A 14,510-nucleotide genomic window follows, 5' to 3' on the forward strand; every position below is an offset into this window, starting at 1 on the left:
CCACTGCCCCTCCTACCCCTCTTCCTCCATCCTGCCCTGGGGGCGTGGACAAGACAGTGGAAGCTCACCTTGGACCTTGAGGCTCAAAACCACACCCTCTGGACAGCTGAGCAGGCCTGGAACCCTCACACTGCCCTCAGGGACCTTCCTTCAGGCTTTGCCAACAAAAGGAAAGAAACTTTGGCCGTGTTCAAGTTACTGTTATCTGGAGTCTTTCACATGCAGCCAAATAAATCCTCCTTCATGTCAGACACAGAAAAATTAGACTTCTTCTTGGTTATGAGATTCTGCTGTGATGCCACATACAGGGCCACACAAGAACAGGACGTGTCCTACAGGCGGGAGAGACACCTGAAGCCTAGAGCTGCTCAGACACCCAACTGAGGGTCACACAGCAAGGTGGGCACAGCAGGTCCGGGATGCCAGAGCTGACTTCTGGACTGGAACCCAGCCCTGAGCGGTGATTAACTCTACCCTGGCTGTAGGACCTTGATGACAGAGAGGCCTGGGGGCCGCAGTGATGCAAGGGAGATTTCTGCAAGAGAGGCAGGTTTGCGCCAAGCAGCCTGCCGGCCTCCCAGGGGCATCTATGTTGGACTGACACCCTCTCTGGCCTCCCTTCCCTCTCTTCTCTGGGCAGACCTAAGCATTTCACCAGCAGTTCAGCACCGTGACCTCTGAAGTAGTTTCTTGGAAGGAAAGGCAGTCCTGGGGCAAGATTTACAAAACCCAAGGTTTTGCTCCTTCACATCAGGCCCCTGGGCTGCCATTCTGGCTGCCGGGGTTGAGGCCTGGACCCTCCACCAGGGGAAAGTACTGCCTTGGATTTTGGAGGGAAAAGCATTGCTCCCTCCTCTGCAGCAGCCTTCTGGGGTGCTCTCCATCAGCTCTGCAGTTTATGGAGTGACAGTGGAAGAAGGGAGAGGAAACACAGGCCCAGAATCCTGAATCCACATGCTTGTCTGTCTTCACCAGGTAATGTTGTTGTTGTTCAGTCACCAAGTCATGTCCAACTCTTCACAGCCTCATGGACTATAGCATACCAGGCTCCTCTGTCCTTCACTGTATCCCCGAGCTGCTCAAATTCATGTCCATTGAGTCACTGATGCTATCTAACCATCTCATCCTCTGCCGGCCCCTTTTCCTTTTGCTTTCAATCTTTCTCAGCATCAGGGTCTTTTCCAGTGAGTCAGCTCTTCACATCAAGTGGCCAAAATACTGGAGCATCAGCATGTCCTTCCAATGAATATTCAAGGTTGATTTCTTTTAGGATTGACTGGTTTGATCTCCTTTGCTGTCCAAGGGTCTCTCCAAGACACTCTCTCAAGTGTCTTCTCCAGCACAACAATTCAAAAGCATCAGTTCTTTGGTGCTCAGCCTTCTTTATGGTCCCACTCTCACACCTGTACATGGCTACTGGAAAAAAAAACCCATAGCTTTGACCTTTGTCGGCAAAGTGGTGTCTGCTTTTTATCAAATAATATGCTGTCATCAAGTAATGCAACCACATAATTCCAATTACCAATTTCCTGACATGGGTTTTGCATCAAATTTTTTAAAAATTTGATAAACCAATGCCATTTGCTGCCCCAGTATCCCACATCCTACGTAAACTGCTGACTGTTCTTTGAGGACTTTGCAAACGGAGGAAGACAAAACATTAAATCCCACCAGGGCAGGCAGCCCAGCGGAGCTGTGGGACAAGTGCTGTTCCCATGGCTTCAGTTGACAAACACGATCATGACCTTCCTTTTTCTGTCACCTGAGTGCTTCAGGTATGTCATTTGAGCAGAGTAAAAATTTGATCATCTGCATCCAGCTCACTTGTTGTTTGTGACTTTTAAACAGGGGCTGTGCTGTTTACCGCTGCACCATCTCTGTCTCTCAAAACACGAATTGATAATATAAAGAAGACTGTGATAATGTTCATCTTTTTGAAACTAAAATCTTCAAGCTATCACTTTAATATCAGCAATTAATATGCTAATTATAAGGTTTACTTCCCTAATCATAAAAGCATATCTAACAAGAATACATTAACCACTGCATCTTCTTTTAACTGCTTGACAGTGACAAGACAGAACTTATTTTAAAGTCTTTTTTTATTAATATTTGCTTTTATCACTAATTTGAGACAAGTCTCTTTTCCTCTCATATCTCCAAGTTAATGGAATTAATACCATATCCCAGTCACATCACCCCTAGAGATTCCATTGAAAAACTGGGTCTGAGTGTGTATGTGAATGGGAAGGGAGGGTCAGTCTGGACTTTCATAACATCCCACTCTACAAGGAACAGCCATCCTGGGCTCCACCCATTAATACAGTCTGTCTTTCTACGTGTTCACACACTAGAATTTTAGGTAGGTCAGTTCACATGGGAGAAGGCAATGGCACCCCACTCCAGTACTCTTGCCTGGAAAATCCCATGGATGGAGGAGCCTGGTAGGCTGCAGTCCATGGGGTCTCGAAGAGTCAGACACGACTGAGCGACTTCCCTTTCACTTTTCACTTTCATGCATTGGAGAAGGAAATGGCAACCCACTCCAGTGTTCTTGCCTGCAGAATCCCAGGGACGGAGGAGCCTGGTGGGCTGCCATCTATGGGGTTGCACAGAGTCAGACACAACTGAAGCGACTTAGCAGCAGCAGCAGCAGTTCACATGAGAAATCCAATACCAGGCAAACATGGTCCATCACAACCCATCTGTTCAGGGCTCCTGGGTTCCCAGGTAAAGTCAGAAAGAACCATTAGACTCCTTTAAGGACACTCCACTTCTCAGCTACTGTTTATCAGCTGAACCCAGACTTCATTCATTTTCTATGTTGTATGACAAATTGCTCCAAACTTAATGGCTCAAAAACAATATTTATTATTGTTTTATTGCATTTATTATCTCAGACTTTCCATATCTAGGAGTCTGGACTGAGTTTTCTGCTTGGGATCTCACAAGGCCTCATCATCATCTGGAGGCTCTGCTGGGGAAAAATCTGTTTCCAGGCTCATTCGGTTCTCCACAGAGCTCACTTCCGATGGCTATACTGAAAACCCAGTTCCATGCTGGCTGTGGGCTGGGGACACCCCAGTGTCCTAGAGTCTTTTCACAGTTCCTTGACATACAAGCTTCTCCAACATGGCTGCATCTTTCATTGAGCTCATAAGGAGGGTCTCTAGTACCCCGTTTGCTAAGAGAGTCTTGTGTAATGTAATCTAATCATAAGAGTGATATTCCCTTACCTTTATCATAGTCTATCATACAGATAGAAGGTCCAGCTCACCCTCAAAGAGGGATTATACGAGGTCATGGACAACAGGAGGCAGGGGTTACAGCAGCCACTGTTAAGTCTCTCCACCATAGAGGCTTTGGCATTTTCCCCATCCCCATTTCTCCGTGACCTGCTCTGGCCAATAAGATGTGAAAGCTGTGACCAAGTGCCAGTTCCCAACATAGGCCTTGGGTGGCCTTGGTCCTCTCTCTTTCTCTCTCAGAAACTTGCTAGGTTACCATGAAAGCAAGCCCAGGTTAGCCTGCTGGAGCATGAGAGATGCGTGAAGCAGATAAGTCCTCATAGCAAGTGCAAAGACCCTGACACTCAGTGATGTTTGATGTGTGTGACAATTAGACAGAAATCAGACTGAGCAGGGAGTGGTAAGAAATGAGGCTGGAGAAACTGCCAGGAGCCTTGAAAGCCATGATGAGGACTTCAAGTTTTATTCTAAATGTATGACAGCAACGAGTGAACAAATAAGTAAACAAACAAATGAACACAGGAGTGAATGGTCAATCAGGGAAAAGTGTACATGGTCTCTAACAGGTGAGACCAGCAGCCACTGCTATGGAAAGTTTGTCTGGGATTAGGAACTCAAAGAAGAGTACATCCCATACTTCTCTGTAACAGACTCAGCTCTCAATAATGGAGCCCTGGGTGCCATGTAATCTGATTCCTGTTGCTTTCTTTCCTGGCTCAGTGGACATCAGATTAGCTCTGAAATTGATTATTATTATTACAAGTTGTGTCCCCAGTGACAGATTTATAATTTTTGTCTATTAAATACTATAGAACATTTAAAAAGGAGTTACAAACCAAAATTTCAATAATAATGGACTTTGTGTTTGCCCATATATTTACCTTTTTCTGCAGGCTTCCCAGGTGTCACTAGTGGTAAAAAACCTACCTGCCAATGCAGGAGATGCAAGAGATGCTGGTTTTCTCTCTGGGTCAGGAAGATCCCCTGGAGGAGGGCACGGCAACCCACTCCAGTATTCTTGCCTGGAGAATCGCCACAGACAGAGGAGCCTGGTGGGCTATAATCCACAGGGTCACAAAGGACACAACTGAAGTTAGTACACACACACACACCACTTTGCATTACTATCTAAAGTCCTTTCATTTCAACTTGAAGGACTCCCTTTAGAATTTCTGGTAGAGTAGGTCGAATGGTAATGAACTCCTCTAGCTTTTGTTTATCAGAGAATGTCTTAATTTCTCCCTCATATCTGAAGCACAGTTTAACCAGATATAGAATTCTTTGTTGACAGTTTTTCTTTCAGCATTTTAAATTATATCACTACCCACTGGCCTCCATGACTTCTGATAAAAAATCAGCTAATAATCTATTGAGGATCCCTTGTACATGCTAAGGTACTTTTCTCTTGCTATTTTTAAGATTCTTTGTCTTTGACTGTTGACAGTTTGATTATATGTCTCAGTATGGATCTCTCTGAGTTCATCCTACTTAGAGTTTATGCAGCTTCTTGAATCATGTCTTTCCCCAAATTAGGGAAGTTTTCAGCCACCATTTCTCCCTATAATCATTTTGTCTCATTCTCTGTCTCTTCTTCTGAAATGCCCATAAGGTATAAGTTGTTCCACTTAATGGCATTCCACAAATCCCTGTGATTTGTTCATTTTTATTCATTCCTTTTCCCTGCTTCTCAGTCTATACTTTTAATAGTTCTATCTGCAAGTTCCATGATTTTCTTTCTCTTCTTGTTCTAATTTGTTGCTGAACCCCCTCTAGTGAATTTTATATAAATTATTGTACTTTTCAGCTCAAAACTTGTTTCCTTTTTATAATTTCTATCTGTTAATATTCTCATTTTGTTCACACATTGATTTCCTAATTTTGTTCTTTATCCATGTTTTCCCTAGCTCTTTGAAAACACTTGAGAGATTTGCTTTAAAGTCTTTGTCTAATGATTTTGATGTCTGACTTTCTTCAGGGACAGCTTCTGTCAATTAATTTTGTTCCTCTGAATGGGCCATCTGTTCCTGGCTCTTTCTATGCCTTGCAATTGTGTTGCTGTTGTTGAAAACCGTGCATTTGGCTATTATAATGTAGTAACTTTGGAAATCAGATTCTACTTCTCCTCCCTTCCTCAAGGTTTGCTAGTCTTCTCTGTCCTTTCTCCTCCTTTCTCTCTCTCTCACCCCTCCCTCACTTTCTTCGATGCTGTTGAAGGCTACAATAGTACATTTGTTTGAGACTGTTCCAAAATATTTTTGCAAAGATTATATGCCTTGTCATGCTTAATCACTGTGAATATTCTATTTCTTTAGCTTGTGTTCAATTAGTGTTTTGGCAGAGATTTCCTGAAATGCCAGAAGCCAAAACAGATACAAAACAAACAAACAAATATGCCAAAAGAAGACTCCAAAATGATAAAACAGCCAGCTTTCCTGGCCTTTGCCGATTAGCTCTGCCCTAGGGACACCCCACCACTTACCTAGACTTTCTCTGAGCCTAGGGATAAGCTCTAAGTGAATGCCTTGTTTCAGAGTTTATCTGAGCATCTTTGCTGTACATGCACATGTGTTTCTAAATTCTCCTGTATACATGGCTACTTTGGAAGGTCCTAATCTCCAAAAGCATCTAACCTCAGCTTCCTCTCCTCGCAGTGGGAGTATGGAAAACCCTGGCCTGATGCAGCACTGTAATTACTGAGACCCTCAGCAGTGGTGAGCCAAAAGGGAATACTTTTTGGCAATATCTCTGGCACATGAGAGGTACAGAGCAAACAGTAATTAAAAGATGGTGGTGTCAGCAGCCATTACTGACCATCATTGGAGGCACTGAAAAGAGAAAATTACAGGCTCGGGGCAGTTGATTACTAACCCAAAGCAAACTGTGAGAGACAGAGGCTTCCTTGGCAATTTTGAATAAACAAAAAATATTTCCTGGAGCCAGAGGTAGACCAAGCTGAGAACCAAACTCAAGACTTTTAGAAAAGTGAATCTTTTCCATCAGAGTCTGCACCTGATACAGACTGAGAGGGACTGAGAGACTGAAACAGGGGAAATGGGTATTTCTGGGTGGGTGCATGTGGGAACCTTGAAACTCCAAGAGGAAATGAGCCCACCGGGGTGAACAAAGGGTTTATAAAGGGAACATGGTCTGGAAACAAAATCTGGGTATTTGCAGCATCCAAGTGATGGGCTGGCCAAGGCCACTAGGGCAGGACTGCCAGAGAGGTGGGAGGAAATCCAGGAGGGAAGCTAAAGGAAAACATGTTGGTAGATGGGTTGTGAAGAGATTAAACAGGGCTCAGGTATGGTGAGGGCCCCAAAGTGTCTTGGGGACCAAATGACATGGTGGGGGCTACTCCAGGGAGGTGGATGCCACTCCAGGGAGATGGATGTTAGCTGGCAGTGACTAAGGAACCCAGAGCAGAAAGCAAGACAGACTGGTAGGAGGGGAGACAGGGGGAGGGGTACCAGGGGGAGACAGGAGAAAGCTGACAGCTGCAGACAGACACTAGGAAAGGTTCATCAGTTTGTTCTTAAGATGCAGAGACCCCAACATTTTCAGTTAGTGGGATGTCGGACCAGTCTGACTTCCCGTCATTCCAGGGAGGGAATTTCCAAGAAATGGGATAAGCTAAGCTCTGAGTCCAAGTCCTGCTCTACTATTCACTCTCCTGGCAGATGATTTTGCATCTCCAGGCCACGTTTCTATAATAGCCGGCTTCAAAGTTCTGTTGAGATGAAGTCAGAAATGCATGTGAAGTCCCTGGACCAATAATCAAAGCAATTTCCAAATATGAAAAGCCAAAGAGATGGCTGAATGAAAGACACTCCCAAGTTCTTTATCCCCAAAGTCTGGGAAATAGCAGCATGTGGATGGCTGAACCAGGGGAAATCCTGGCAGGAAGAGTTTCAGAGAAAGAAGGATGACAAGGTAGGTTTCTGCAGGCCAATGCCTGGGTCATGGCAGGACATCAAAAGTGGAAACATTTACCCATATGTGGTATCCAGGACCAGATGCAGGAGAGGATTCAGGGATGGGGAAAGAGTGCTGGCTCCCCCAGCCCAGAGGTGAGTGGTGGGTGAGTCAACAGGGGCTTGTGTAATGCTTGGCAGAGTCACACTAGAACACCCACAGCTGCCCTGTGTTTAGCCATGGCTTTGTGTCAGGCCCTTTACCCACCGTATCTTCAGCCCTCCTGATTAATCTGCACTTTACAGTTGAGCAAATGGAGGCTCAGAGAGGTCACCCAGCTAATAAATGACACAGCCCAGGATCCAACAGCCACTCTGGCTCCCAAACCTGCATTCTTTCCACTACCTCACACCGCTCCAGAGGATGGAGTCTTAGCGGAGAACTATGTTTAGGAGATGAAAGAAAACAGCGCATTGGACAGAAGGACGGGGCAACGGTGTGATCTTAGGGAGGCCAGGGAAGGATGGTTTCAAGATGGTGGAGGAGGTGAATAGCGCCAGATGCTGCAAAAAGAGGAGTGAGGATGAGAACTGGAAATCTACTGGATTTGGTGAGAAGGTTCTGAGGAACTGTGAATGGCTGTGGGGGCGGGGGGGGGGGGGGGGGCGGTCCCTGTGTCAGTAGAAACAAAGATGCTGCACAGAAAAGTGCTGGCCCCCATCCTCCTGAAAGTGAAAGGCGCTCAGTCGTGTCCGACTCTTTGTGATCCCATGGACTATACAGTCCATGGAACTCTGCAGGCCAGAACACTGGAGTTGGGTAGCCTTTCCTTTCTCCAGGGGATCTTCCCAACCCAGGGATTGAACTCAGGTCTCCCGCATTGCAGGCAGATTCTTTACCAGCTAAGCCACAAGGGAAGCCCCAAAATACTGGAGTGGGTAGCCTATCGTTCTCCAGGGGATCTTCCTGACCCAGGAATCAATCTGGGGTCTCCTGCATTGCAGGCAGATTCTTTACCAACTGAGCTATCAGAGAAGCCCTCTCTCTTAGGTCCCCACAATGGTGCTGGTGGAGAAATGCCCATGGAGGGCAGCTCCACCAGTTTCTGCTGGTCACTGCAGATTCACTGATCAGCGAGTCAAAGTCAAGCCCTTGTTCTCACAGCTCATAACTCAACTAGGGACACTAGCTTTCAAACGTGACAACAAGAGAACACACACCAAAGGGAGTACGTTCTGCCCCAAGATTCCTCCCACAACCCTGAATGCTGTCAACTTCTGGACAGTCGGGACCCAAGCTCCCCTCTGACAAGCTGGGCCAGCACACGTGTGCTGTGGCAGCAGCAGAAGCCATGAAGGCATGCTGGCCGCACAGCGTGTGCAGCTGAAGAAAAGGTCCAGGACTGAACTCTAGGTAGCACCAGCGTGGAGGGGACTGGCAGAAGAAAGTAGGATCCCTAAAGGACACCAAGAAGGAAGAGTCAAGAGAGGAAGGAGGGCAGACAAACTGCTCAATCTTTTTTTTAAAGATTTTTGTTTTTGATGTGGATCCCTCCAGCAACTGATTCCTCTTTCCCCCCGCCCAGATTTCCTCTTTCGGTCTTAGTTTCTAAAATCCACAGGCCAGTGTCATCCATACTAGCAAAGCAAGTCTCTGGACTCTTCCCTCCCTGCCTCCTCCCCTTCCACCTCCCTGCCTCCTCTCACCTGCCACAGTTCAGGAAAGGACGAGCAGAATTCCTGTGCTGGACAAGCCCCAGGGCTGGGTGTCCCGCCAGGAAAGCCGTTAGCTGCCACCATGCCTGAAATGCCAATGTTATCATCAATGTCCTCAGTGAAGAGCTATTCTCCCATCTTAAAATATAAACGTGCTTGGAAGAGTAACTAGCATATTTTGTCTCTGACTCTAATCAGGAGAAGACCTCTTTCATGTGTTTTGGAGAATCAGGTACCTTGGAAGCTGGGGGCAGCATGGAGTTGGCACCAAGAGATCGTTTAGGGAACTGAGAGGGAAGACGAAGGGGCTGATGAAATCTTAACCCATTTTGCAATTGTGTCCTGGATTAACCTCATGCCTTGGCTTGGGTTCAGTGTAAGGAGCAATCATTCATTCGTCACTGAGGCTGTGAGTGCTCTGGCTACATCCTCTTGGTCTTTCTCAGAATTTACTTGTGGACATTTTCCACATAACAGCGGGGGGACATCAGCCAATCTGGAGAGTTGATGCCTTGCAGAAACAAATAGGGGTCAATTCTGAGGGTGGTCCTGTGTGGTCTCCCAGAGGATCCCCAAGGGGATCAGCCCCACAGCCTACAGGAGTAACCCATTCACTAGTGCACCCGACTGCTACCCCTTCAGCGTGCTTCCTGGATATGTGTGCTTAGTCACTCGGTCATGTCCGACTCTTTGCAACCCCAAGGACTGTAACTGGCAAGGTTCCTTTGTCCATGTGGATTCTCCAGGCAAGAATACTGGAGTGGGTTCCCATGCCTTCCTCCAGTGGATCTTCCCAACCCAGGGATCAAACCCAGGTCTACCACATTGCAGGCAGATTCTTTACCCTTAGAGCCACCAGGGAAGCCTGCTACCTGGATAGCCTCTAGAAAAAAATCTATTTACACCCAAACTCATTTCAGATCTTGATTTGGGGAGAATATAAACTTTATAATGAATCTTTCCCTGATTCCTAATACCGACAGGGAGAAAATAAAGTCCACTGGCTCTCAAAAAAAACAAAAAAGAAACAAAAGACAAACAAACAAAAACCCCAGAACCATAATTCAGAAATATGCATTAAAATTTTTAATGCCCAGTAATTCTTCTAGAAGTTTAAGAAAACTGAATGCAAATAGGTATGTAGAAGGATGTTTATCCTTCTATCATGTAGAAGAATAAAAATTAGGAAATAATTTAAATTTTTCCAGCAAGAAGAAATTAGCTAACAAATCACAGTAACCCTATGTTGCCATTAGAAATAATATTCAACAGTACCGTGTTTTTCTGTCTTTCCATGTCTTTGTTAAGTTAAGTGAAAATTCCGGAGACGAAACATCATGGAATCTACTTTTGTCACTAGTACATCCCTAGGCGACCATGTGAGCATGTCAGGAGGATGACAACGAAATGCTAATAGTGGTTGGTTACGTTCGGACGGGAAGATGGGGACTGTGGCTCATGTTCATTTCCTTCTTTACGTGTTTCTGAACTGAAAAAAACATATAGACTTTTTAAATGGCTGATACAGCTTTAAAAACTTTAAAAAGGAACTGTAAAAGATGTCAATGGCCTCAGCCAGGTAGAACTGAATTCCACAGCCAACCCTCCTGTCCTCCCACAAGAGCTGCTGGTCTCACCTGCTAGGGGAGTGGGACAGACCCATGGAATGGAAGCGCCCCCCTCAGCCTGGGCTGTCACTGGGCGGCGGCCCTTCTAAGTGAGTCAGCGGACCCGGACCCGGAGGCCAGCGGAGAGCAGCACATCACATCACGTGTCCCGGGCGTGTGGCCCCATCTGACTTCCAGGGAACGCATGCAGCCCTGAATCCAGGCTTGGGGTCGCCTGTCAAGCTCGGTCGCGGCCCCCACCCCTCCACTCCCTGCAGACAGCCCCATACCCCGCCTCCCTGGAGCCCCAGCTGGCACTCAGCAGGTCCCTCTCCAATTTGCCGCACTTTTGAGAGTTCGTTATTCCCACGGAAGAGCCCGTTGCCATGGAGATGCGAGCTTCCCAACCCTGGGACCCCGCTCCGGAGGCAGAATCCTCCCCCCACCCCCCGACCCCGGGGTGGAGAGGGTTGTAGGTTTTTAGGGGCTGGGGCTTGGGAGGAGGGGGTGGGACATCAATGACGGCCCCAGGTAAGGGGACAGGGGAGGAAGGTGTTCTTATAAGCCCCTTGGCTACTTTGCCCTTCCCAACCCCGCTCCGGGTCTGGGGCAAACGCCATCTCTGCTTCTGGAACTTTCGGGTGGGGCTGCGGGACGCTCTGCTTTCCTCTCAACGTCTTCCAAGAACCCTGGGGCGTCTGTAGAAGTTTCTGGAAGGCAGCGCTCAAGAATGAAGGTTTAACCTCTCAGGTTTCTGCAGCCCAGACTGCAGATTTGGGAGGGGTGAGAGGTGGGAAGAAGGGGGGAAGGGACCGGGGCGTGGGTGGCGGGGTCACAGGGCCTAGAGCGTCTGTCAAGGGCGGGGTTGCCTGGGATCCCGGGGAGACCTGGCCCGGTGACGTTGTGGCCACGCCCACCAGGAGGTGGGGAGGCAGCGGTCACTTGCGCCTGCTCGCTGGAGCCACGCCCTCTGCCTCAGGCCACACCCACCACCACTCCAGGGCTCCCGAGGACCGCCCCTCCTCTGGCAGCACCGACTCTGGACTCAAGGACCTCAGCGCCCAGAGGAACAGTGTCTCCTGTTACTCACCGCAGGTGGCTGCCCAGGGGAGAGCTCCAGGCGCATCACCGACTGGCCTGGAAAGGCTTTCATCTCTGCTCCAGCAGCAGTAGCTCTTTGATTATTAATAATCGTGTCTCCTCGCTTTTCAGCCTCCAACCATCGCCTCGCTGTAAATCCCTGGGTGCCTGCTGGCTCGACCTGGGGCTCCCCCTTCTCTCCCCCTCCTGCTGCCTCCCCATCCCTCGAGTCTCAGGGACTTCAGGTCGAAATGAACCTTAGATTTTTTTCCAAGAGTTTTTTTTTCTCTCCTCTCCAGTCTCTCTGTGCACCCACCCAACTCCAACACCTGGCATTTTCCTTCAACTGCACCCTTCAAGTCCACAGACACACAGGCCTCAGGCCTTCGCCTCCCTCACCGGCCCAGTGAAAAGGCAGCTTGCCCAAGAGGCCAGAGCACAGATGCCTCCCCACCCCACCCCACAGCTGCCCACTCAGCCGAGAGAGAGAGAGGCCGCGCCCAGCACAGGCCCGTGTGCAAACAGTGCTTTAGACAACCTCAGGCATCGTATTTCATGAGTGAGCCAAATGTAGAAAGGATTAGCTGTTTCAGCCAGTAAGCCCACATCTGTAGTTACATTCTAACAGGGATAAAATTACCCTGGTTATTAATCCTTCTGCTTTAGGGTATAAGCTGATCACCAGCTGGGGTCAGGAAAAAAATCCTGCCCCAGCTCCTGCCAATCTCCCCTCGACCCCCATCCTCAGTTGCCCCATCTCCTGTGGTGTACCAGTGCAGTTTCTGTCTGCAAACCAAGTTCAAGGCCACCAAAGGAAGCACCTCTGAGATAGGACAGCTCCAGTCTGTTCTGCACACAACAGCCATTCAATCACGTGAGTTTGCACTGAGAATCTACTTCAGTTTCTACCGTGGCACAGAGACGATTCCTGCACAGCCCTTCTTTTTTTCGTGCCAACCAGAGTTGAAGTGGGCAGTCAGAAACCATGCCTGGTTTCTGAGACTTCCTGTCCTGAGGCGCCAGAGGTGTATCAGGTGGCCTGGGGGAAGCCAGTGTGGCTACGGGTGGTATTTCCAAGCCCACTGCCAACAAGGAAGGGAGCTGTTCCCTCTCGCCTCTGCTGATGCGGTGTCTCCCTCATGTGAGCAGCCGGAGAGGCCAGAGAGGCCGGAGTAGCTGTGTTTCCTTCTCTGATCCATTCTCTTTGGACCTCATAACTGCAGGCACTGGAGACTTGCAGACGTCTCCATTTCCCTGGGTGGGACCAACAGGAGAGACACAGGTTGAGAACCAGGACTTAGCCTTTTCAGATCATTAGGAATGACAACCCACAAGAAGTGACATCCCTGCGAGGCTGAATAAGGGCTGACCACATGATCTAGCATCATAGGGACCTGTCAGTAATGAAAAGAAGTGCCATGGATAATCACATGGGACTTTCCTGAGTATGGCCCTCCCAGATGGCACAGTGGTAAAGATTCTACCTGCTAATGCAGGAGACACAAGAGACATGGGTCCCTGGGTCAGGAAGATCCCCTGGAGAAGGAACTGGCTACCCATTCCAGTCTTCTTGCCTGGGAAAATCCCAAGGACAGAGGAGCTTCGCAGGGTACAGTCCATGTCACACACATGCACACACACATTCCTGACCAAAACAGACTGGATTCACCTCATCTGAGGTCATCTATGATGGGAAGGGCCATGAACAGGATACCACTGAGACAACAGCGTCAGCTTCTCCTGATGAGGTCCCTGTGTCCCCTCCTGTGGACCCATCTCCAGCGACCTCAGCCCTCTGCCCCCGCCCCAGGCTCCTGTGCCCCTTCTACCTGAAGCAGCTATCTTTCCTCTCTCCAGTGCTGGATCAGCCCAACTGTTTTTATTGGTGCCAGGTCCAGGGTTAAGAGACAATAGACTGTCATCAATAATGTTCATCTGGTGAATAAATCGGGGCTGACCCCTTCACGTACTTGCACTTCCTATCCTTGACTGCCTCTCCACATTGCTCTGTTGCCCCACAGACTTGTTCAGTTCATACTTTAGCATGCCAAACCTTCTGCAGTCCAAACCTCCATCCACCTCCCTCCCATATTCTTGGCAGAGGCTCTAACTTCCCTGAGAACAAAAAATAAAGACAAGACAAACCTGAGATGTGAACCTGTCAGAGACTTCCTAAACTTTCCTCTACCTCTGAACTACACAGATCGACAAGACACTCCTCTTCAGTGGGGCAGGTGCTCACCTACAGCTGCCTCTGCACAGCCTCGCACAATCTGTTGACCCCAGTTTGGCTCCTACAGATTCAAGATGGACCAGTGAGAAACTTTCACTAGAATTTTGGGTTTGGGGCCAAGAAAGTCAGTACAGTCCCGCTCCTTTGGCTACAGCCTCAGACCTGTTTTCCCCACAACACTGAAGACGCTGAGGCCCTGCAGAGGCTGAGAGAAGGAGGGGGAAGCAGAGGAGACCCAACAACTATGGAGGGAGAGTCTGGAACATTCCAGAAGCTCCTGAGACTCAGCCATGCTTTTTTTCTTTTTTTTTTTTTTTAACTTAACTGATTCAAATTGGTTTCTCTCAAACAGACTCACAGAGTAAGAAAACAAATTTATGGTTCCCAAAGGGGAAAGGTTGGGGGAGGGGTGTAAATTAGGAGGTTGAAACTGACATATACACACTGTTTTTGTTGTTCAGTGGCTAAGTCCTGGCCTACTCTTCTCGACCTTATGGACTGCAGCACACCAGGCTTCCCTATCCCTCACCATCTCCCAGAATTTGCCCAAGTTCATGTTCATTGAACTGGTGATGGCATCCAACCATCTCATCCTCTGATACACACTATGATATATAAAATAATCATAGTCAACAAGGACCTACTGTACAGCACAGGGAATTCTACTTGATACTCTGTAATAAGCTATATGGAAAAGACTCTGAAAAAGAATATA

The 14,510-nt window shown here is 48.1% G+C and overlaps 2 long non-coding RNA genes across 4 annotated transcripts in view; both read right to left on the reverse strand.

The window, feature by feature from the left end:
* LOC102403713 overlaps positions 1 to 4,200 on the reverse strand; it is a 62,328-nt gene extending 58,128 nt beyond the window's left edge. The window contains exon 1 of one of the 3 annotated variants that reach the window (XR_006544599.2): positions 4,176 to 4,200. This is a non-coding gene — a long non-coding RNA (uncharacterized LOC102403713). Of the gene's footprint in view, positions 1 to 68; positions 1,097 to 4,175 lie in introns of those variants that run through there. The other 2 variants (XR_006544597.2, XR_006544598.2) reach the window with 2 other exon arrangements.
* Positions 4,201 to 4,249: 49 nt separating this feature from the next.
* On the reverse strand, positions 4,250 to 12,097 carry LOC102405118. The gene is made up of 4 exons (XR_328386.4): positions 11,573 to 12,097; positions 10,151 to 10,364; positions 8,867 to 8,961; positions 4,250 to 4,305 (listed from the first exon to the last, which is right to left on the reverse strand). It is a non-coding gene; the product is annotated as an uncharacterized LOC102405118 (long non-coding RNA).
* Between the last annotated feature and the right edge of the window lie 2,413 nt (positions 12,098 to 14,510).

Source organism: Bubalus bubalis, chromosome 14, assembly GCF_019923935.1.
Source record: "Bubalus bubalis isolate 160015118507 breed Murrah chromosome 14, NDDB_SH_1, whole genome shotgun sequence".
NCBI lineage: Eukaryota > Metazoa > Chordata > Mammalia > Artiodactyla > Bovidae > Bubalus > Bubalus bubalis.